Below are 17,637 nucleotides of genomic sequence, written 5' to 3' on the forward strand. Positions count from 1 at the left end.
ACAGAGTCATGGGCCTTCTTACCATGTGGCCTAAGCACTGAATGTCCTTGAAGTGTAGAAAGTCCTGTCCACAACCTTTATTAACTTTTTTTTTATATTTATTTTTATTTATTTATTTGGTTGCACTGGGTCTTAGTCATGGCAGCCTGGCTCCTTAGTTGCAGCTTGCCGGCTCCTTAGTTATGGCATGCATGTGGGATCGAGTTCCCTGATCAAGTTCCCAGGGATCGAACCTGCGGCCCCTGCATTGGGAGCGCGGAGTCTTATCATTGCGCCATGAGGGAAGTCCCTATTAACTTTTTTTCCACCTAGAAAGAAGCCAAGAAGTTTCTGAGTAATTCTCAGAATAATCCAGAATGATCTTCACAAAAGATAATACCAGAAAGCTCAGAGGGATAAAAAGGTACACTTGCTAAAAAGAGTATTTCCCAGCCTCTGCTGGCCCTTTGAGCCAACAAAAGCAAGACCTCAGTCACTGTTTAATGAGTGAGAGAGAACAGCTAGAAATGGGTGGAGAAGTAGGCAGAAGGAGGCTATTTAAAAGACCCTAAAGTGCTGCAGCTGTTTTGGCTAATTTTTCTCATCTCAGCGATGTTCCAAGCTCTTTGTCTTCTATGTGAGGCGAATTCATTTGGCTCTCTCATGAGTCATCCTGCCCACAAATAATCTCTCTTGGAGTAGCCCTTATGAAAATAAGACAATTCACATTGCATTGTGTGAATTGGCAATTGTGTGTCCCTTCCCTGGGTGGGCTGTGCTGCGTCTGCTCTGCCTGCATCCACACATGTCAGGGCTTCTAAGGTCTGAGCACGCCCTCAGTGTGCCTGCCGAGTGACAGGGGAGTACAGAGGAAGACGTCTGGACTCTGAAGCTGAGGCAGGCTGAAGACAGTGGGCCCCCACCCGCTGACAGCTCCCTCCTAAAGGTTTCTAGATTTCATAGATGTAACCTTTGCCACAGAGTTTTATCAGAATTATCTGTGAAAAAGTAGACAACATCAGAGGAAATTCTGGGTGAATAAATGTTACTAACATTTCAGCCTGGATCTTGCCAAATTTAGCTTTTCTTTCTTAGTATTTTCTTCACTATCTGGCCAGCAGATCTGACCAACCAGCATTCTTATTTAAAATTTCCCTAGAGAGACACTGAGCTCTTTAATGTAGAGACTAGAAGGGATATATGTTGTTTCTGCTGCCTAGCAAAGTTTCCTCTTCCCTAATGATTACCTTGATTTTACCCTCAGAGACCATCCTGGACCTTGCTCTCATCCCATGTGCTTTTCTGGTGCAGTTGGCTCCACCCTTGGCTCAGGGCTGGAGCATGTAATTGCGGCCCAAGACATTCAACACTTCTTATTTCCCTGGTCGTAATGATTACCCAGTCATAGCCAGTGGGATCCAATGAGGCTTTGGCTAGGAGGCTGGGAAAGGACTCGGGGCTTTGCCAGTGTGAGGTCTAGCCCGGCGTGGCCTTCTAGTGCTTATGAGTGGAGAGGCAGTTTGCACATGGACACAGTCTTCCATGGACATGCATGGAAGAGAGCTGAGTCTAGCTGAGGAGGGAGAGGGTGCGGACAGTCATGGCCTTATCCTCTAAGCCCTGAACCAAGCTACCCTGAAGGCATCATTATCCTGGTCTTTCTCGGCCTGTGAGCCAAGTCCCCTTTTGGCTTGAGTAAAGCTCAGTTGAGTTTCCTATCGCTTGCAACCAGGAGTTCTAACTCATTGACTCAGCCCCAGCATCTAGGAGAGTGCCTGGCATGTAGAGGAAGTCCAGTATGTGTTTATTGCATAAATTCTCATTCAGTTGAACAGCTGTTTATTGAACACTTATGAGGAACAAAGTCTTGTTCTGAATCTTATAGGGCTGCACTGTCCGATACAGCAGCTGCTAGCCACATGCGGCTCTTTAACTGTACATTTAAATTGGTGAAAAATAAATTTAAAAAAACTTCAGTTTCTAAGTCACACCACCCACATCTCACGCGCTCAATAACCACAGGTGGCTGGTGGCCTCCATGTTGGACAATACAGATATAGAACATTTCCATCATTGCAGAAAGTTCTGGAGGACAGCGCTACTGCAGAAAATACAGACATGCGCAGGACTCAGAACATGCCTCCAAGAAGCTATAGTTTTTGCAGTTGTTTGCTTTCAAATTATAACCATAGAAAGCATCACATACAGAATGATATTCTGACTTAGGGAAAAGACTCATTTATAAAAGGCCAGCTTTATTTTTCCCATGTATAATTATTTACATATAAATTCTGACGAAGTAGTTTAATGAAAAAAGTCACTACATAGAGCCACTCATTATACAAAGTGTGGTTCGCTTAAATGTTCTTTCATGCAAGAGGAACTAGCATTTACTGGGCCTGGAAACTGAAGATATGTGGAATAGAATGCCGTGTTGATTTTTGGAGCCCTTTCAAGAAATAAGTCATTGGTTTAATTTTAGGTCATTGGACCGTCACTCAAGTAGTAAAGTCCTAAAATTTCTCGGAGCGCTTGTTCCTTCTCTCTCATGATGGTGACGATTCTGACACGGTGAGAGCAGAGGGGTCTGTCTCTGGCACGTGCTCCTGGGCATGCTACTGCTCCTCTTCTGCTCTGTTGTGTCCCACATCCGGCCCTCTGCTGTCCCCCTCCTTCACTGCAGGGTGTCTGAAGCATACTCAGGCCTATGATGTACTCATTCTGGAGAGGATGAAAGCCTCCCCACAGTGCCCTCCTCCAGGGGCGTCTAGTTCTCCTGACAGCCCTGAGAGAAGCTGACGTGAGGCTGTCAGCGTGAGAGACTGTGCCCTCCCCAGGGGCCATCGTCAGCGTCTCAGGTTAGCCCACGCTGGCCAGACTGCATTTCAGCCTTGTCCCCTCCGTTCCCCACTGAAGGCTCTCATCCTCACCACACTGGTTACTCACAGTCCCAGAGCATTTCTGTCCTTTGGCTCACACTGAGTCCCTACCCATCTCCCCCACCTCCAGGTACTAATTTCTCCTCAAAACTTGGCTCAAATACCTGTTGTTATGATGGTGTTTCAAACCATCCAAGCCAGAAATTCTGATCCCTCCTTTAAGCCTTAACATCATGGTCTGTGCTACTGTTTTTTTGGTAACAGTTTTATTGAGATATAATTCACACTTTTTTTTTTTTTTTTTTTGCGGTACATGGGCCTCTCACTGCTGTGGCCTCTCCCGTTGCGGAGCACAGGCTCCCGACGCGCAGGCTCAGCGGCCATGGCTCACGGGCCCAGCCGCTCTGCGGCATGTGGGATCTTCCTGGACCGGGGCACGAACCCGTGTCCCCTACATCGGCAGGCGGACTCCCAACCGCTACGCCACCAGGGAAGCCCTAATTCACCCTTTTTAAATGTACAAGTCAATGTGTTGGTTTTTTTTTTTTAATGTATTCACAGGGTAGCAACCATCACTATCATCTGTTTAGAACATTTTCATCACCCCAGAAAGAAACCTTCAGCCCTCATTCTCCAAGCTCCACCTCTCTCCCCAAGCCCTAAGCAATGACTAATCTACTTTCTGTCTCTGTAGATTTGCCTATTCTGGACATTTCATGTAAATGAAATCCTATAATATGTGATCTCTTGTGACTGACTTCTACTTAGCATAGTATTTTTAAGGTTCATCCATGTTGTAGCATGAATGAGTACTTCCTTTTTAAGGCCAAGTAACATTCCATTGTATAGCTACACAACATTTTGTAGATCCATTCATTAGTCATTGGGCATTTGGGTGGTTTCTACTTTTTGGCTATTATGAACAGTGATGCTGTGAACATTGGTGTACAAGTTGTTTTGTAAATATATGTTTTCTGTTCTTTTGGGTATATACTTAGGAGTGGAATTGCTGAGTCATATGGTAACTGTGTTTTGTACCATTCTTTTGGCAACATCAAATATTCCAGTGTTTAAATCCCATGGTACTTAGTTTATCACTACTACATCTTGGCTTCCTTAGGAGACCTAAACCCTTGGGAGTAGGAAAAAAAAGGCCCACTTTTCTTTTTACTTCACCCAGTACCCACCACCATGTCTACTCAACAAGAAACACAGCTGCTATTTGGATGTCAAAATGTAATGCAAAGAGGTAGAGACTTGTAAAGTTCTCTTCCTTGTTTAACCCTGATTTTTGTCACCTTTTTCTGTTTGTGCTGCATGTGCTCTCTTTTCTAAAAGTGTCTGGCCTCTCCGAGGCCTTGGTAGTGGACGGGGACCAATCTGCAAATGCAGGTAATTAGTGTACAGCTCCCGCAGGTCTGAGTGTCCCGAGGGGGATGTACTTTGGGAGCACAAAGGAAGGTCAGCTTCCACTGTGTCTCCTTCCGGACAACACTGTGCAGTGCTCTGTGCTGTGGAGACAGGTCAGCTGTGGGGCATTAGTGGACCCCTACCGGCAGGGCTTAACAGGGTCATTGCTCATTCATCACCAATAATTAACATGTTTAAGGACACAGTAAAAGCCATTAGGAGGAAAAGATGTCTTCCTGCTTTTTCTCCCTTGATCAGACCCTAAGAAGACAGCTTAAACAAAGGAGAGGAATGATGCCAGGTTTATAAAATGGAGGCCCTGCAGCTGTCTTTGGGTCCACCTTGAGGTGAGATCAGAAGTATTTTTTTTTCCAAACTCTTGCTGGCAGGAAGAACTGTACTCAGCAGCATTGTCAGTAACCGGTTCTTTTCTCAGTTGGTAAATCACTGGGCATGATAAGCAGCTGCTTTGAAGTGAGTGGTGTAGCACCTCTGTTTGATTCTCCAGCAGCAGATGGCAGCTGTGGGTGATGACGGACAGGAGATAGAGGGCTGTGCTTCCCAGGATGAAAGGGAAATTTCAAGTGAGAGAGAACTGGGGTCTCTTGTTGGGGTGTAATTGGTCTTTCATGAGCTGTTATCAAGGGTTCTCCCAGTACCTAGAAGAATTGTTCTTCCCAGTTTAATCAGTGCTAAATGAATGAAAGGATTTACATTCTTCTCTTCTGAATGGGGGGAAATCAGCATTCTGGTAGATACAGTAAGAACTTCACATTGTGTGTAGGGTTTAATAGGCACGGAGTAATAACTATACTAGTTCAGGAGTGATGGGTAGATTTCAGTGCATGCCCCTCTTATCAGTTGCTCTCGGCCACTTAGAGGGTTGTGTTGGGAAGGATTTTTGAGGCCAGTTTCAGGGTCAGCAAGAAACATGGTCATATAAGCGAGGGAAGACAGTCTCTTGTCATGACGCCTAAGATACTAAGGATGGCATATTGTGTTGAATATTTGTCTTAGACCTTGAACTCTGTGAAGACAAGGACAGTGTCTTAATAGCATATCCTCAGGACCCAGCACATTGCCTGTATGTAGTAATTAACCATTAAGTATACATTGGTTGAATGAGTGACTTGATTTCCTAGTTTTAGAATGGGCGCGTGATTCTAAGTAAATGACACACACTAAAGGCCATAACAGTAAATGAATTTTTGCAACAGAGTGTTTCCCAGAGAACTTTGATTTTTTTGGAGCTATTGCCTTGATATTTTCAAAAAAGCCCTCTGTTTTGCTACAACGAAATAATATATTTCAAGAATTTCAACTTAAACTGGCTACTCTAAGTAAATTCATTTTCTATTTCAGTGGTCTAGAGAAGAATCTTGGCATCTTAGAACACAGGCCTGGAAGTCAGATTTGGGTTTTACTTACAGCTCAACCGTTAACCTACGATGTGACCTTAAGATAGTCACTTCTCCTCTCTGGGTCTCACTGTCCTCTATAAAATGAGACAGTTGAAGTCAATGAGCTCTTTGATTCTGTGAATCAGGATGGAGGATGAAAAAGGGAACTCGTTTCAACTGTATAATCTGCCTTCAGCCTAGCTGATAGCTTCTCTGATTCCAGATTCACTTTCTGTCCAAGGAGCAGTGATCCTGGGATAGGGTAGGAGAGTGACATTTTTAATGATGACCACAGCAGTAGAACATCAACATGATGAAAGCCTTTTTTGGAATCTCTGCAGAATGTTCCATGAGATTTGCCCTATATTCCAAGATGATTGTGGTACATGTAATGTATAAAAACATAAGGTATCACCTCAAGCACGTCTTGGCTGACATTCAGCATCAGGAATCTGACAACTATGTTTTAATATTTATATACATTCTGCCTGATTCCAAAAAAAGATTTAAGATAGTTACAGTGAAAACCGTAGACATAATTAAATCTAAAAACCTGTAGAATGAGATTAAAAGGACAAGAGCGAAGTTTTGTGTTGTCTTTATTTATTTATTTTCTATTTTATCTTTGGCTGCGCTGGGTCTTCGTTGTGGCGAGCGGGCTACTCTACGTTGCGGTACATAGGCTTCTCATTGCGGTGGCTTCTTGTGGAGCACGGGCTCTAGGCGCACGGGCTTCAGTAGTTGTGGCACTCGGGCTTTAGAGCACAGGCTCAGTAGTTGGGTCACATGGGCTTTAGAGCGCAGGTTCAGTAGTTGTGGCGCACGGGCTTTAGAGCGCAGGCTCAGTAGTTGTGGCACATGGGCTTAGTTGCTCCGCACCATGTGGGATCTTCCTGGACCAGGGCTCGGACCCGTGTCGCCTGCATTTGTGGGCGGATTCTTAACTGCTGTGCCATCAGGGAAGCCCAGTTTTGTGTTTTTAAAGTCATTATTTTAGGAAACTTAAACTAAGGAAAGCTTCCAAAGTTGAATGTGAAGTGTAACTCCATGGCTCTTGGACTACCTAGTTTTAGTTGTCTGATAATAGCCAGGGTGATTGGCTTTGGGGGAAGAAAAGAAAATGCGGGCACAATTCGTCAGCCTGCCAGGCCTGTTCTAATAGCCGTTACCAAGGCAAGAACCATCAGTCAATAATGAAACATTGAATTGCAAACAAGAGTGACAACATAGGCCAAGCCTTATTTAATCAATAATGGCTACTTTACTAGTTGTGTGGGAAGCTTTAGCCAGGCCACACATAATAATAGTAGCTGATGCTTCCTTTTTTGGTGCTTATGTGCTAGACACTGTTCTAAGCACTTTATCTACATTAATATATCACATCCTTACAACAGCTCTGTGAGTTAGGGACTCTGAGGCTTGTGGTCTTAACCACTGCACCGTGCTGCCTGTCACATGTCTGAAGTCACGCAGAGATTTAACTTACCACCAGTTATACAGCTCAGCTCCCCGGCTCCGAGCCATCCCAGGACAGACTGTCTCACTTAAAGCAGCAGTTATTAGTTAAAAATGAGGCAGCTGCAGTGCTACCAAATTGAGTGGATCAGTTGTTTGCTCACTGAGTTAAGCAGTTCTTTTTGCATTGCTTTAAGGTGGCATGCTGAATTTTAAAGGAACAGTGTAAGCGCTATCTAAGCATTCTTGCACACATCTCACTGTTGGTGTGGCTGCATCGTACATCAGCCGCCCACCCTCTTGTCCTCGGGTATCGTTCATCTATATACATCACGAGTGCTAATCAGCCAGCTTATTCAGGGAAGGTTGCTGCCTGGGAAACCGTTGAGAAGGGGTCTCAGGCCTGGTTCAGACGTGATGAGAGAGGTTCATGGCTTAGCAGTAACATCTCCCATGGGCAAGCACGAGTGTGTGTCTTTGCCAGCCATGGTCTAGTTCAAGATCAGGGCTTCCCTCTACCCTGAATGGCTTCACATAATTCATTAATTCATTCTACAAAAATCTAATGAATTCTCTCTTTGTACAAAACAAACAATAGAAAGATGAATAAGTCAAAGTCTTTCCAAAAATATTATTCTAGCTACAAACATAAAATTTAACAAATCATTTCTGTACAGTGAGGTAATAATTATTCTTATAAAGTGCTGTAATAAGGGCAGACAGGCATCACAGAGATGGTGCCAGTGAGTCCAGACCCTGGTTCAGTCCCTGTGTATGGAGCCAATGAGGGAGTATGTTTTGATAGCCACCTGGCATGACCAGCGTCCCCAATTTTTTTGGCAACTGTCATATTCACAGTACATACAGCACCACCATTAGTAAGCTATCTCTTTGGGTGTTGATGCAGTTACACACCCAGGAAGAGAGGATGAAAGGAATTTATCATGGTTAGTCAGTATTTTTCAAGTTTGGCTATGAGTAAGATCTTCAGGGAAGATGAAGCCAGGGATCCTAGGGAGTCAGTCCCGGGCAGGTGGAGTCGGATGCTAAAAGGGAAGGTCAGAAATGCCAGAGATGAGCCAGCACTGGTGTTTCCACCAAGGCCTGTTCTGTGTCCATTAGGAAATATGTTGTCTCCAGACACATGAGAACCACAGGGAGCAGTGATTGGGGTCAGAAATGGCATCACTGGGCCGAAAAGCCCCAAATAAAGTCATTTTGGAGCTAACCTTTGATTTCAGAGAGAGCTTTGCCCTAATCCTGTTTAGGATTTCCACAGAATATTTTCTGAAGAGAAGTCAAAGGCGTTCACTTTTCCCTTCTCCCTGCCTTGTGAAGACAGGCATCCAGAATCCCCCCCCGTCTGCAGGTGAGGAAATCAAGTCTGTGGTCTGAGATCCCACAGTGAATTGAACAAAGACCACAAGGAAGTGTTTAATCTCTCTTGCCCCACATTTGCTCTTCAGTTTAATGCTTAGAATGAGGAGAATTTTCCTCAGTGATTTTAAGAAAATAATAAAGCTTTATACTATATTTAATCACCAAGAAACAAAACATTTCTACCAAGGGGACATTTTGGAAATCATCTCATCCGGTGCTCTTGTTCTAAGATGTGGAATCTGAATCCAAAGAGACAGCCCCAAATAACTTGAGGAGTCCAGGTGTTAAACCTAGTCAGCCCTCATGGTTTCCTTTTCTAACTAGAAATGCCTCTAGGAACGGTTTAAGAGTCTCTGCTCATCCTTCTAGGAACTCACTTTAAGACATCTGCTGGGGCCCTGGAAGGTCCCCTGCCCTCAGTCTGCATCTGAGACTAGGGCCTTCCCTTTGCCATTGCTAAGGGCCCTCCTGGCTCCCCGTCCCCCACCCCTGTCGACTTCTGCCCATTTATGAGACTCTCACCATCTCCCTAACAACCACTGGCTTCAGTTTGCAGCAGAAAATGCAGACTTTGCAGTTCAAAGGGACTCAGACTGCCCACCAAAAGCAGAAGAGGCCTCCTTTTAAGGTGTTATATACCAGTTCGGCTGTCCTTATCTGCTTCTGGAAGGGCCAGCTTGCACTGAAGCGTCTCTTTCTGCCCCTTTTGTAATGTTGCAAGAAATAGACAGTGTCTCCAATAATTGGATGCTTCCCTAAGTCCCCTAAACCTTCAGCCTTGTTAAACCAATTGTTTTTACCACCTTGTAACAGCAATTGTGGGTAAAATTTTCCACCCCGGGTGGAGTATTTCTCATCCTTTTCTGTATTTAGACTTGGTTGCCTTCAACTCTCCATTGCTGGTACCATTTCTGAATTATTCAGAACGCTTTTGGTTTCAAGTGACACACACCCAACTTGAATTATCAGAGGCAAATGGAAATAATGGAGCCTTGAACACAATTAAACGAAAGGTAGATCAAGCAAACCTTGGGGAAAAGCTGCAGTTTAGGAGGAACAGGTGTTCTCCCCTGGAGACAGGCTTCTTCCACAAGGCAGGAAGCATGGCTGCTGGCAGTTCCTCCTAATTCATGGCTTCATTCACCTGATGTGGACTGGCCCATGACCCAAGTTCAAAACTCAGGGCCCAGCTTGCACCTCTTGCTTATTTTGGGGTCAGTCAAGTTGGGCCAGAGAGGCAGGGTCTGTAAAGGAACATGGTTGGCATGAGGGAAAGGAGCAGTTCGCATTAGAAGGTATTTGCCATCACCAGGAGACAGGAGGTGCTGGGCAAACAGAGCTAAAGGTGTCTGCTGCAAACCTGAGTCCATCAGGAGAGGGGTGATTCAGTGATTGAAGTAGCAAGAGGCATAATATGCTTTTGAAAAATAAAGCATATTCAATAAAGCTTCCCTAACCGGCTTTCCCTCCATTGCCCCTCCTGACTGATTAACTCTGCACTCCCTTGTTACAGCAGGATCTGGTGCCCGTGGGAGGCTGGATGCTGCCAGCCAGCAGGCTGGTTTCTAGGACACCTGCACATTTCTGCTTCCACCAGTTGAGGCATACACTTTCCAAGAGTCATTCGTGTTTCTTGCCAGACCTGGGAATGCCAGATGGACTTACTGTTGTAATTATACCATTTAAGTAAATATCCCCCAAGTGAAAAAATGCAAAAAGAAAGTTATTTCTATGAAAGTCAAGTTTAGTTCAGGAAGATTTGATGACAGTAGCTAGAAGCAATGGCTCTTCTGCAGTGGGGAGAGGGCTTTTACCTTTCATGCCAGAGTAGGTTCTGCAGTCTGATCCCCTGTATACACATTCTAGCTCACCACTAACTAGCTCTGTAACCCTGGGCAAGAGGTAGAATCTTCCTGAGACGTAGCCCCTTTACTGTAAAAAGGAAATAATAACAACTTTGTTGGGGAATTCTGAGAATTAAATAAATGATGTATTTACAGCACTTAACACAGTTCCTGGCACAGAGTAGGCACTCAAAAATGGGACAACTGTCATCATCATCATCATTATTATAATTAACAGTCGCAATTTGAAGTGAGACATATATATTTATACTGTTTCACACTGCTCATGTTAAATGGTATAATGAGGGTGTCATTTCCATTAAAGAATTTAATAAATGTATTTCTTTTTTAAAATTAATTAATTAACTTATTTAGTGATTTATGGCTGCATTGGATCTTTGTTGCTGCACGTGGGCTTTCTCTAGTTGTGGTGAGTGGGGGCTGCTCTTTGTTGTGGTGCGCGGGCTTCTCATTGCGGTGGCTTCTCTTGTGGCTCACGGACTCTAGGCGCACGGCCTTCAGAAGTTGTGGCGCTCAGGCTTATTTGCTCCGTGGCCTGTGGCATCTTCCGGGACCAGGGATTGAACCCCATCCCTTGCACTGGAAGGCGGATTCTCAACCACTGGACCACCAGGGAAGTCCCAAATGTATTTCTTTCAATAACAGAAGTAATTGACCATAGAGGTAAATCATTTTTTATCAAATCAATTTCTGAAAACCTATTTTTTTTTTAACGTAAAAGCCTACCTCTGACTCACTTTGCTGTACAGCAGAAACTAACACAACATTGTAAATCAACTTATACGCCAACAAAAAGTTTTAAAAAATAAATTTAAAAAAAGTAAAAGGCTATCTCCATGAAAACATGGTTTATTAGGATGAGTCTGTAGTACATCCTCCATCCCTAGTATGTTTGGCTTTTGTAAAAGTTAGAAAGCCAAGGACTGAAGCAGGGGAGATTTGGAAAGTCTCCAGGTAGTTTTAAGGAGCCTCTAAGTGCATAAGAACCTGTGTTGGCTCTATTCATAGCTTTGCTTTCTGGACCAGTATTCTAGAGGTTGCTACATTCTTTTCATTTGTGTCTTTCAAAGAAGGCAGTAAAATTTAGTTCTAATAGCATTTAGGGCATCTGGATTCTAGTCAGCATTTCTGGCTCCGTTTTAGAACCTAAAGTCTGCGGCTTATTCCTAATGTGGAAAATGGAATAATCCCCCAGGCCTGAGAAGAAGAACTCCAAGATTCAGGCTGCCGTTACTATAGTGAGACGCTGCTTCAGACATCACAAGACTTGTTATACAAGGAAACATGATTACAGTGGATTAGAGAAACTTGCCAGGGCCTTGAAGGATTTATTACTTTTTGAATTCTGAATGAGACATAAATGTGCTTTTCCCCTTTTAATTTTGGACCCCATTCGGAGAAGGTGAAAAAATTCTTCAGCAAATTTTAGAATGCTTAGCTCCTAGAGCTTGGGTGGGTGTTGTGTCCAAGTCATATTGCAAAGGGCATGAATACTTGCTTGGCGGAGACGCAGAACAGTCACTCCTTTCTGTCTGCACTGCCAAGATAGTTACTGCCCTGTCTCCCAGTGGGAGAAAAATGTAGCTCCCTGGGGAGTCTTCTGGAAGGCAGCTTGGTGTAATGGAAAAAGCAATGTACTCAGAGGCATGAGGCCTGGATTGCAGCTTCCACACTTACAAGCTCTATGATTTTTCAACAGGTTACACTCTCTGAGCCTTTGTGTCCTTTTATGAAATATAGGAATGGTAATTCCCATCTCAGAGGGTGGCTCTAAGGTTTAAAGTATGTTAAATATCATGTATAGAAACTCAACTGTTAGTTGCATTACCATCAAAATGGTACCTGTAGCACACTCGTATGAGTTCACAGATCTCAGAATTTTGCTAATGTCCCAAAAGGAGGGACTTTTACAAAATAAAGGTGGTCTCTCACCTTATCTATTCTGCAGATTCTTTGGTTTCTCTGGATGCTATAGAGATAGCATAGGGTAGTAGTTACGAACAACTGAGGAATCAGAAAGACCTGAGTTTAAATTCACTACTTACTAGCTATGAAGCCTTGAACAATTTACCTAACTTCTGTTATCCCCATTTCCTCATCTGTGTATTTTTATTTGTATATAAAAATAGTTCCTCAAGCATTCTTTATCCCTTTACGCTATTTTATTTTCTAAATGGCATTTATCACTATCTGAAATTTCTGTTTATTTTCTGTCTCCCACTCCAGCCCTCATTCAGATACAGTCCCCATAAGGGCAAAGACTTTGTAATGTCTTGTTTACCATTTTATATGTCTTGCCAAAGATAGTGACTGGTACATTACTGTTATTTATTCTTTTCGCCTTTGACTTCTGTTTGTAAGAAGTTCCCCTCCCAGTGTCATGGCTAAATGTATATACAGTAGCTGAGTTAGAAACCGGGCAGAGTTGTTTTCTGTTTGGAAATACGTGTGTTCTTACAGTTGAGTTTCTGTTTCCTGAAGGTGCTTACTCAGCCTTGGATGGCACAGTTTGACTTGTGACATCAGAAGATTGACAGGCAGGAGTCTGACTCAGGGATTCAGCTAGAAAAGAACATGACTTTCAGCCCGGCTCGCCCTTTGAGGGATGGCTGGACAGGACTCAAAAAGATCTTGGATTTCAATTTATCTAGGAAGGTATTTAGTGAATTATTTTTAACCATCTGGATTTGGTACAGATCACCCTAGGAATCTGCAGCCTCTGCATAAGTGAGGAATGAGAGTGGAAGGACAGAGGGGAGCTGAGGGGAGAACAGGCTTCCTTGCTGCTTCCCAGGGAATCTGGCATCTTTCTCCAGGGCCTAGACCACACTTGCCCCCCTCTCCACCACAGACCCCCCCCCCCAGAGCATCCGCTTTGACTTTTATCTACTCAGCACCTTGGAAACCACTAAGATTCCAAGGTTTTCCACAGTCACTGAGAGGTGGGCACTGCAGACAGATAAATGTTCGGGCTCTGAGTGTCACATCATTCATTAGCCCTCTCCCTATGAAGAGGTGGCATTCACGGCAACGAACTGTGTCACGGAGAAAACCGAGCCCCGAGAAGAGGAACTCTGGACTCTTACTACCTCATTCTTTCAAGACCTATGAACTGGTTCTTCTAAATTCCTCTTGGGCTAAGATGGGCTTAGGGGGTGGGGTGGGGATGGTTCCTGAACCCCCAGGGGTTGTATACAAAAGGTCGCATGTGTGTGTTTTATGGGGGAAGGATTTGTGTCATTAAATTCTCGAGAGATATCTTTGGTCTAAAATAGGTTTGGGACCCCTGCCTTAAGTGGACCTAATATATTTTTATAGTGTTTGCAAACTCTGCAGCTTTGCCCCCTGGCACTCAAGGCTCTGTGTGCGTGGGTTGAGGGTGGAAATGCAGAAGCAGTGCACAGCTGCCCAGTCTTGTTGGGCTTTTGCATTATGGCTCGCTCATCTCTTACTGAGTTTGCTGTTTGCACGAACCATGAAGTCAGGCGCATTGGAAACCAAGTCCTGACTTGTCGGCAGAGGACCCAGTTGAAGAAGGTAGTAGGAGGTTCTATGAACAAGGTATCTCTGGATTCAGCTTCAAGGATAAGGCAGAGCCATACCACCAACAAGCCTATCTGTTAGTCTGGAGTTTCTCCCTTCAGTCACAAAACACTCCCTGGCTGTTCCCACACTCTTGGACGAGGAACCGTGATACATTTGACCATCTCGCCCGTGGAAGTGCTGGCTGAGAGCTGCGTTTCCACCTCCAGGAGCACCGACACCCGTCTCCTCCAGCCCCATTCACAGCAGCCAGAGCGGAGTTCTGAGGGGCCTTCAGAGGTTGTGCACTTGTGTTAGTCCACGTGCTTAAACTACCACAAAAGGGCTTCTGCCTTGTTCTTAGAGCGACATTCTGTTAACTGTACGATCTGGAAATCCTTGGCAAGTGAGAAGCTGCTGCTTGGCGTGAGGATGTCTTTGTGTCTTCGTAGTGCGTAGTGCAGTCTACTTCATCTCCTGCAGGAGTGTGGCAGCTTCTGTGTACGGGGTGTTTATCACATGCCAGGTTCTGTGCAGAGCGCTCTATGAAATTTTTCTTATTTTGATCGTTATCCTGAGATAAGTGACAGTCTTCCCACTTTCAAGATGAGGAAGCTGTGGTTCGGAGAAGTGTCGTGAGTGATCAGGTCTAAAATACAAGTGTAGGATCCGTGGCAAGGGGGCACCCAACAATCTACCAGCAGATATGGAGCAGTGGCCTTCCCTGAAGCGGAGCTCTGTGGGTGGATCAGATTTAGGGTGGGGAGAGAACTTAGGATGGAGGAGCTGAGACCCAGAGTCTGAGAAGGCACAGGCATTTATTACCCACTCCCCATATTACTCTGACTCAGTCTTTGTCCTTTAAGATGCAGCTAATGCCCTAGACCAGAGTTCTTCTCAAGTCATCGACATGGGATTGGTTTTCAGTGCTTTTTGAGTTAGGATTGTAGACTCTTGCCTTCTACTCCAGTCTGAGCTTTTCTCCACCAGAGTCCCCATGGCCATTTCCCATTGATGACCACAGGCCCCAGTAAGTCCTGCCTTCAGTCTCTGTCCCGTCCAGTCCACCCTCCACAAAGGTTACCAGGCCTTTGGTGGCGCACAGAGTTACTCAGGGACTTCCAGAGGCTCAGTTTGGCTTCAGGATCAGGTCAGCCCCTCACAGGCAGTCGCAGACGCCCTTACAGCCCGGCTCCAGCCTACCTCCCGCCCTGGACCTCCCACGCTTCCCACCGCCCCTTTGCTCTTGTTTTCCCCACCTGGCAAACGCATACTCATCCTTCCTGAAGGGTCCCTTCTCACATTTGTCACCCTGGATCATAATTATTCATTAGCTTCCTGAGAATGAGAACTATGTCTTAATCATCTCTGTATCCTCAGTACCTAGCATAATACCTGACACATACTTGGTGCTTAGTAAGAACATTTTTGAAACAATGAGTGAATGTGTTTGATGGGAGGTGAAGATGAAGGATCAGGGACGTAGAGAATAGAAGTTCTCCTTCTGTCCACAGTGACCTCACAGTGCACTTGTCTCATTTATATTCCATTTGTATTTGGTTAAATGGAATTGCTGGCTCAAGAAATGCTGGTGGGGACTTGCCTGGTGGTGCAGTGGTTAAGAATCCGCCTGCCAATGCAAGGGACATGGGTTCCAGCCCTGGTCTGGGAAGATCCCACATGCCGCGGAGCAGCTAAACCTGTGCACCACAACTACTGAGCCTGCGAGCCACAACTACTGAAGCCGGCGCGCCTAGAGCCCATGCTCCGCAGCAAGAGAAGCCACCAAAATGAGAAGCCCGCGCACCACAACAAAGAGTAGCCCCTGCTCGCCACAACTAGAGAAAGCCCGCGCGCAGCAATGAAGACCCAACGCAGCCAAAAATAAATGACTAAAAAAAAAATTAAAAAAAAAAAGAAAGAAAGAAATGCTGGTGGTTCCCCAGCATCTCACATGTTCTACTCTAACTTTTTTTTAAGAGAACTCAGAAAAGTGCTTCACAGGCTGCCTTTTTAGATAAGTCCTTTAGGATTAAACTCTACAAGATTACTTCCTGTATCAGTCACACTCTCTTGGTTGAAAGTTCGACACTAATTCAAAGAGATTTAAGCAAACATGGGGATTTATTTGTTCAAGTAACTTGAAAAATTCATGGATAGTTCTAGCCTTAGGCACTACTAGATCCAAGTTTTCAAAAAATGTCAATAGTGACCTTTCTGCCTTCTTTCCTTTGCCTGGCTGTTTTCTGCATTGCTTTGTTCTGAGGCAGGCTGTCTCCTCATGAGACCAAGTTGGCACTGGGAGCCCCAGGCTTAGCGACTCCCATGGAAAGGGAGCCTTGTTCCCAGGGGCGCTGGCTCGTGTCCTGCTTTACTGGTCACTGACGGCTCAGTCACAGTGGTGGGGCAGGGGGTAACTCTCACTGGTCAGATCTGCGATATGTTCCCATCACCAGTGTTACATGGGGTGAATGACCCACCTACATCACACGCCCTGAGAGTCAGGGAGAAATTGGTAAGAAATTAGAAAACTGGTATGATTTTTCACGGGGATAAAGATGCCACAGTCTGAGTAGGCAGAGTGATAGCTGTCCACTACAGTTACTTTTCCTTTTTGTTGTTGTTGCTAATGTTTCTCTTATTTCCAAGAGCTAAATGGTATGATGGACCCCAAGCAGGTGGCCTTGTCTTCTTTTTTTCCGTAAATATCTGTCCCCCAGGATTATTAAAAATAGCCAGTTTACTGCTTTCTTTGACTGAATTTTCACCCTAGACTTTGTGATGGGTCCAGCAGCTCCAGTGTTTGTGTCGGAGCCTTGGAATGGAGTGATGTGAACACAAGAGTTTTTCATGATGACTTGCATTTCTTGATAAGATCAAGGAATGCCAGTGTTTTTAAAATTGGAATCCTGCCGTGAATTCTCTGATACTATATAGATTTAAAGTAAATACTGTTTGGGAGTTCCCTTGGCAGTCCAGTGGTGAGGACTTGGCACTTTTACTGCCATGGCCCTGGGTTCAAACCCTGGTCAGGGAGCTAAGATCCCGCAAGCTGCGGCACAGCAATAAATAAATAAATAAATAATAAAATAAATAAATAAAGTAAATACTGTTCTCAGGAACATACTTTCCTATTTCTTTTGGCTGTTAGCCAATGATTTCTCATATTCAGTGACTTTCTGATTGATACGCAGCTCTGATTGCCACGTGTCACTGTGGTGAAGCCATAAAATAGGAATATTTGCAGATCCTGCTTATGTGGGGAATAATAACAAAACACCATGGCAGTTTGGGCCATGTTTTGTGTCTTCCAATTGCTAACTTGTTTTTTTCCTGCCACTCTTCATATACTTGTTTCCTGGCGTGCTTTCCACCCCAATTTGTTTGCCACCTATTTAGTGCATTTTGAGCTTCTACCATCTACCCAAATGGAAATTTTAATTTTTTGAATACCTACTTTCTGTTAAGTACATCAGTAGGACTTTTTTTTTTTTTTGCAAATAATCCCATTTATTTCTCATAGCAACCCTTTGTGGGATGGGTATCAATATCACTACTTAAAAGATATGGAAATTAAGGTTAAGAGAGGATAAATAATTTGCCAAATGTCTTAGAACTGGTAGAAGACCTTGGAATTCAGTTCTGAGTCTGGTAACCTTCAAAGTTAATTCTCCACAAATTAGGCTAGGAGTGCTAACATACTGGAAAAATATAAGATCCAATTTCTTACCTGTAGTGGAAGGAATA

The 17,637-nt window shown here is 44.4% G+C and overlaps 1 protein-coding gene and 1 non-coding gene across 6 annotated transcripts in view; both read left to right on the forward strand.

Annotated features, from left to right (window-relative positions):
- Window positions 1-17,637, forward strand: part of ATG7 (autophagy related 7) — a 243,864-nt gene that overhangs the window by 136,782 nt on the left and 89,445 nt on the right. The window lies entirely within an intron of this gene.
- On the forward strand, window positions 16,854-16,927 carry TRNAK-UUU (transfer RNA lysine (anticodon UUU)). The gene has a single exon. It is a non-coding gene; the product is annotated as a tRNA-Lys (tRNA).

The sequence above is a fragment of the Delphinus delphis genome, chromosome 10 (genome assembly GCF_949987515.2).
Source record: "Delphinus delphis chromosome 10, mDelDel1.2, whole genome shotgun sequence".
Taxonomy (NCBI): domain Eukaryota; kingdom Metazoa; phylum Chordata; class Mammalia; order Artiodactyla; family Delphinidae; genus Delphinus; species Delphinus delphis.